Genomic DNA, 7,295 nt, shown 5'->3' on the forward strand with positions numbered 1-7,295 from the left:
CCACGAAGATTCCGATTAAAGAATCCAAGAGATATTCACCAAGCCTCAAATGCTTGTAGAACAAGAGTGGTTGACAGTCACTTTGTTCATGGGTGAGAATGGTGATGGGCGTCAATCATCACCTTCATCAAGTTGAAGAACAAGTGATATCTTGGAATAAGAAAAAGCGGAATTGAATGGAAGAACAATAGTAATTGCATTAATACTCGAGGTACAGCAGAGCTCCACACCTTAATCTATGGTGTGTAGAAGCTCCACCGTTGAAAATACATAAGCATAAGGTCTAGGCATGGCCGAATGGCCAGCCTCCCAATGATCTAAGAACTAAAATGTCCAAAGATGATCTAGAGATCTAAAGTGATCAAAAGATTTTCTATACAATAGTCAAAGGTCCTACTTATAAGAAACTAGTAGCCTAAGGTGTACAGAAATGAGTAAATGACATAAAAATCCTCTTCCGGGCCCACTTGGTGTGTGCTTGGGCTGAGCAATGAAGCAAATTTCGTGCAGAGACTCTTCTTGGAGTTAAATGCCAGCTTTGGTGCCAGTTTGGGCGTTTAACTCCCATTTGGGTGCCAGTTCCAGCGTTTAACGCTGGGATTTCTTGAGGTGACTTTGAACGCCGGTTTGGGCCATCAAATCTTGGGCAAAGTATGGACTATCATATATTGCTGGAAGGCCCAGGATGTCTACTTTCCAACGCCGTTGAGAGCGCGCCAATTGGGTTTCTGTAGCTCCAGAAAATCCACTTCGAGTGCAGGGAGGTCAGAATCCAACAGCATCTGCAGTCCTTTTTGGTCTCTAAATCAGATTTTTGCTCAGGTCCCTCAATTTCAGCCAGAAAATACCTGAAATCACAGAAAAACACACAAACTCATAGTAAAGTCCAGAAAAGAGAATTTTAACTAAAAACTAATAAAAATATACTAAAAACTAACTAGATCATATCAAAAACATACTAAAAACAATGCCAAAAAGTATACAAATTATCCGCTCATCACAACACCAAACTTAAATTGTTGCTTGTCCCCAAGCAACTGAGAATCAAATAAGATAAAAAGAAGAGAATATGCAATGAATCCCAAAAACATCTATGAAGATCAGTATTAATTAGATGAGCGGGGCTTTTACTTTTTGCCTCTGAATAGTTTTGGCATCTCACTCTATCCTTTGAAATTCAGAATGATTGGCTTCTTTAGGAACTCAGAGTCCAGATAGTGCTAATGATTCTCTTAGTGAAGTATGATGATTCTTGAACATAGCTATTTATTGAGTCTTGGCTGTGGCCCAAAGCACTCTGTCTTCCAGTATTACCACCGGATACATACATGCCACAGACACATAATTGGGTGAACCTTTTCAGATTGTGACTCAGCTTTGCTAAAGTCCCCAATTAGAGGTGTCCAGGGTTCTTAAGCACACTCTTATTTGCCTTGGATCACAACTCTTATTTTTCTCTCTCTTTTTTTTTCTTTTTTCGTTTTCTTTTTCTCTTTTTTTTTCGGTTTTTTTTTGAATAGCTTTTTCTTGCTTCAAGAATCATTTTAATGATTTTTCAGATCCTCAGTAACATGTCTCCTTTTTCATCATTCTTTCAAGAGCCAACATTCATGAACCACAAATTCAAGATACATATGCACTGTTTAAGCATACATTCAGAGAACAAAAATATTGCCACCACATCAAAATAATTAAACTGTTATAAAATTCAAAATTCATGCAATTCTTCCTTTTTCAATTAAGCATTTTTTTATTCAAGAAAGGTGATGGATTCATAGGACATTCATAACTTTAAGGCATAGACACTAAGACACTAATGATCACAAGACACAAACATGGATAAACATAAGCACTAAAAATTCGAAAAACAGAAGAACAAATAACAAGGAAATCAAAGAACGGGTCCACCTTAGTGATGGCGGCTCTTTCTTGCTCTTGAAGATCCTATGGAGTGCTTGAGCTCCTCAATGTCTCTTCCTTGTCTTTGTTGCTCCTCCCTCATGATTCTTTGATCCTCTCTAATCTCATGAAGGATGATGGAGTGTTCTTGATGCTCCACCCTTAATTGTCCCATGTTGGAACTCAACTCTCCTAGGGAGGTGTTTAGTTGCTCCCAATAGTTTTGTGGAGGAAAATTCATCCCTTGAGGAATCTCAGGGATTTCATGATGAGTGGGATCTCTTGTGTACTCCATCCTTTTCTTGGTGATGGGCTTGTCCTCATCAATGGGGATGTCTCCCTCTATGTCAACTCCAACTGAATAACAGAGGTGACAAATGAGATGAGGAAAGGCTAACCTTGCCAAGGTGAAGGTCTTGTCCGCCACCTTATAGAGTTCTTGGGCTATAACCTCATGAACTTCTATTTCTTCTCCAATCATGATGCTATGGATCATGATGGCCCGGTCTATGGTAACTTCGGACCGGTTGCTAGTGGGGATGATTGAGCGTTGTATGAACTCTAACCACCCTCTAGCCACGGGCTTGAGGTCATGCCTTCTCAATTGAACCGGCTTTCCTCTTGAATCTTGCTTCCATTGTGCGCCCTCTTCACATATAACTGTGAGGACTTGGTCCAACCTTTGATCAAAGTTGACCCTTCTAGTGTAAGGATGCTCATCTCCTTGCATCATAGGCAAGTTGAACGCCACCCTCACACTCTCCGGACTAAAATCCAAGTATTTCCCCCGAACCATAGTAAGGTAATTCTTTGGATTCGGGTTCACACTTTGGTCATGGTTCTTGGTGATCCATGCATTGGCATAGAACTCTTGAACCATCAAGATTCCGACTTGTTGAATGGGGTTGGTAAGAACTTCCCAACCTCTTCTTCGGATCTCATGGCGGATCTCCGGATATTCACCCTTTTTGAGTGAAAAAGGGACCTCGGGGATCACCTTCTTCAAGGCCACAACTTCATAGAAGTGGTCTTGATGCACCCTTGAGAGGAATCTATCCATCTCCCATGACTCGGAGGTGGAAGCCTTTGCCTTCCCTTTCCTCTTTTTAGAGGTTTCTCCGGCCTTGGATGCCATAATGGTTATGGAAAAACGAAAAAGCAACGCTTTTACCACACCAAACTTAAAATGTTTGCTCGTCCTCGAGCAAAAGAAGAAAGAAGGGAGTAGAAGAAGAAGAAATGAGGAAGAGGGAGATGGTGGTGTGTTCGGCCAAAGAGGGGGAGAAGTGGTGTTTAGGTTGTGTGAAAATGAAGGATTGAAGAAGGGTATATATAGGAGAGAGGGGGTAAAGGGTTCGGCCATGATGGGTGGGTTTGGGAGGGAAAGTGGTTTGAATTTGAAGGGTGAGGTTGGTGGGGAGTTATGAAGGATGGATGTGAGTGGTGAAGAGAAAGATGGGATTTGATAGGTGAGGGGTTTTTGGGGAAGAGGTGTTGAGGTGATTGGTGAATGGGGGAAGAAGAGAGAGAGAGTGATGGTAGGGTCCTGTGGGGTCCACAAATCCTGTGGTGTCAAGGAAAAGGCATCCTTGCACCAAATGGCATCAAAATCCACGTTTTGAGCCATTTCTGGCGTTAAACGCCGGGCTGGTGCCCATTCCTGGCGTTTAACGCCAGGTTCTTGCCCTTTACTGGCGTTTAACGCCAGTCTGGTGCCCCTTTCTGGCGTTAAACGCCCAGAAGGGTGCCAGACTGGGCGTTAAACGCCCAACTGCTAGGCTGACTGGCGTTTAGATGCCAGCAGCATCTTCCTCCAGGGTGTGCTGTTTTTCTTCCTGTTTTTCATTTTGTTTTTGCTTTTTTCATTGTTTTTGTGATTTCTTATGATCATCAACCTACAAAAAAGATAAAATAACAAAAGAAAATAATTAATTATAAAACATTGGGTTGCCTCCCAACAAGCGCTTCTTTATTGTCATTAGCTTGACAGGGGACTCTCATGGAGCCTCAGAAATGCTCAGAACCGTGTTGGAACCTTCCAACACCAAACTTAGAGTTTGAATGTGGGGGTTCAACACCAAACTTAGAGTTTGGCTGTGGCCTCCCAACACCAAACTTAGAGTTTGACTGTGGGGGCTCTGTTTGGCTCTGTTTTGAGAGAAGCTCTTCATGCTTCCTCTCCATGATAACAGAGGGATATCCTTGGGCCTTAAACACCAAGGATTCTTCATTCACTTGAATGATCAACTCTCCTCTATCAACATCAATCACAGCCTTTGCTGTGGCTAGGAAGGGTCTGCCAAGGATGATGGATTCATCCATGCATTTCCCAGTCTCTAGGACTATGAAATCAGTAGGGATGTAATGGTCTTCAACCTTGACCAGAACATCCTCTACAAGTCCATAGGCTTGTTTTCTTGAGTTGTCTGCCATCTCTAGTGAGATTTTTGCAGCTTGTACCTCATAGATCCCTAATTTCTCCATTACAGAGAGGGGCATGAGGTTCACACTTGACCCTAGGTCACACAAGGCCTTCTTGAAGGTCATGGTGCCTATGGTACAAGGTATAGAAAACTTCCCAGGGTCCTGCCTCTTTTGAGGCAGTTGCTGCCTAGACAAGTTATCCAGTTCTTTGGTGAGCAAAGGGGGTTCATCCTCCCAAGTCTCATTTCCAAATAACTTGTCATTTAGCTTCATGATTGCTCCAAGGTATTTAGCAACTTGCTCTTCAGTGACATACTCATCCTCTTCAGAAGAAGAATACTCATCAGAGCTCATGAATGGTAGAAGTAAGTCCAATGGAATCTCTATGGTCTCATCTTGAGCCTCAGATTCCCAAGGTTCCTCATTGGGGAACTCACTGGAGGTCAGTGGGCGTCCATTGAGGTCTTCCTCAGTGGCGTTCACTGCCTCTTCTTCCTCCCAGAATTCGGCCATGTTGATGGCCTTGCACTCTCCTTTTGGATTTTCTTCAGTATTGCTTGGGAGAGTGCTTGGAGGAAGTTCAGTAATTTTCTTGCTCAGCTGACCCACTTGTCCTTCCAAATTCCTAATGGAAGATCTAGTTTCAGTCATGAAACGTTGAGTGGTTTTGATTAGATCAGAGACCATGGTTGCCAAGTCAGAATTATTCTGCTTGGAACTCTCTGTCTGTTGCTGAGAAGATGATGGAAAAGGCTTGCTATTGCTAAACCTGTTTCTTCCACCATTATTTTTATTGAAACCTTGTTGGGGTCTCTGTTGATCCTTCCATGAAAGATTTGGATGATTCCTCCATGAAGGATTATAGGTGTTTCCATAGGGTTTTCCCATGTAATTCACCTCTTCTATTGAAGGGTTCTCAGGATCATAAGCTTCTTCCTCAGATGAAGCTTCCTTAGTACTGCTTGGTGCATTTTGCATTCCAGACAGACTTTGAGAAATCATATTGACTTGTTGGGTCAATATTTTATTCTGAGCCAAAATGGCATTCAGAGTGTCAATCTCAAGAACTCCTTTCTTCTGACTAGTCCCATTGTTCACAGGATTTCTTTCAGAAGTGTACATGAATTGGTTATTTGCAACCATTTCAATCAGTTCTTGAGCTTCAGTAGGCGTCTTCTTCAGATGAAGAGATCCTCCAGAAGAGCTATCCAAGGACATCTTGGACAGTTCAGAGAGACCATCATAGAAAATACCTATGATGCTCCATTCAGAAAGCATATCAGTGGGACACTTTCTGATCAATTGTTTGTATCTTTCCCAAGCTTCATAGAGGGATTCTCCTTCCTTCTGTCTGAAGGTTTGGACTTCCACTCTAAGCTTACTCAATTTTTGAGGTGGAAAGAACTTTGCCAAGAAGGCATTGACTAGCTTTTCCCAAGAGTCCAGGCTTTCTTTAGGTTGGGAATCCAACCATGTTCTAGCTCTGTCTCTTACAGCAAAAGGGAATAGCATCAGTCTGTAGACCTCAGGGTCAACCCCATTAGTCTTGACTGTGTCACAGATTTGCAAGAACTCAGCTAAAAACTGATGAGGATCTTCCAATGGAAGTCCATGGAACTTGCAATTCTGTTGCATTAGAGAAACTAATTGAGGCTTAAGCTCAAAGTTGTTTGCTCCAATGGCAGGGATAGAGATGCTTCTCCCATAGAAGTCGGGAGTAGGTGCAGTAAAGTCACCCAGCACCTTCCTTGCATTGTTGGCATTGTTGTTGTTTTCGGCTGCCATTTGTTCTTCTTCCTTGAAGAGTTCGTTCAAGTGCTCTAAAGAGAGTTGTGCTTTGGCTTCTCTTAGCTTTCTCTTCAAGGTCCTTTCAGGTTCAGGATCAGCCTCAACAAGAATGCCTTTGTCTTTGCTCCTGCTCATAAGAAAGAGAAGGGAACAAGAAAATGTGGAATCCTCTATGTCACAGTATAGAGATTCCTTTAGGTGTCAGAGGAAAAGAAGAGTAGAAGACAGGAGTGGAAAATTCGAACTTAACAGAGAAAATGGAGTTCGAATTTTGCATTAAGAGATAGTGTTAATCCATAAATAGAAGGATGTGAGAAGGAGGGAAGTTATTTTCGAAAATTAAGTGAAAAATTTAAAACATTTTTGAAAAACACTACTTAATTTTCGAAAATGAAAAGGGAAAAGAAATTAAGTGATTTTTGAAAAAGATTTTGAAATTAGAAATCAAAAGGATTTGATTGAAAACTAATTTGGAAAAGATGTGGTTAAGAAGATATGATTGATTTAAAAAAATGTGATTGAGAGGATATGATTTGGAAAACATTTTAAAAAAGATTTGATTTGAAAATTAAAAACTTGACTAACAAGAAAAGATATGATTCAAACATTAAACCTTTCTCAACAGAAAAGGCAACATACTTGAAATGTTGAATCAAATCATTAATTGATAGTAAGTATCTAAAAAAAATGGAAAGAAATTGGTTTTGAAAAAGATTTGATTGGAAAATTGATTTGAAAAAGATTTGATTTGGAAGAGATTTTGAAAACTTGAAAAAAAAAATTGATTTGAAAACAAAATCTTCCTCCCTTAGCCATCCTGGCGTTAAACGCCCAGAATGGTATCCATTCTGGCGTTTAACGCCCAAAATGCTACCTTTTTGGGCGTTAAACACCCAACCAGGTACCCTGGCTGGCGTTTAAACGCCAGTCTGTCCTTCTTCACTGGGCGTTTTGAACGCCCAGCTTTTTCTGTGCAATTCCTCTGCTGTATGTTCTGAATCTTCAATTCTCTGTATTATTGACTTGAAAAGACACAAATTAAAAATATTTTTGGATTTTTAATAATAAGGACAAACCAAAATGCAACAAGAATCAAATGACAATGCATGCAAGACACCAAACGTAGCAGTTTATATACCACTGACACTAACAAAATGAAAATGCATATGAGACACACAAAACAA

The 7,295-nt window shown here is 40.9% G+C and overlaps 1 non-coding gene across 1 annotated transcript; it reads left to right on the forward strand.

Moving 5' to 3' along the window:
• Positions 1-5,595: 5,595 nt before the first annotated feature.
• On the forward strand, positions 5,596-5,703 carry LOC112764786 (small nucleolar RNA R71). The gene has a single exon (XR_003183338.1). It is a non-coding gene; the product is annotated as a small nucleolar RNA R71 (small nucleolar RNA).
• Positions 5,704-7,295: the final 1,592 nt, after the last annotated feature.

The sequence above is a fragment of the Arachis hypogaea genome, chromosome 2, assembly GCF_003086295.3.
Source record: "Arachis hypogaea cultivar Tifrunner chromosome 2, arahy.Tifrunner.gnm2.J5K5, whole genome shotgun sequence".
Taxonomy (NCBI): Eukaryota; Viridiplantae; Streptophyta; class Magnoliopsida; order Fabales; family Fabaceae; genus Arachis; species Arachis hypogaea.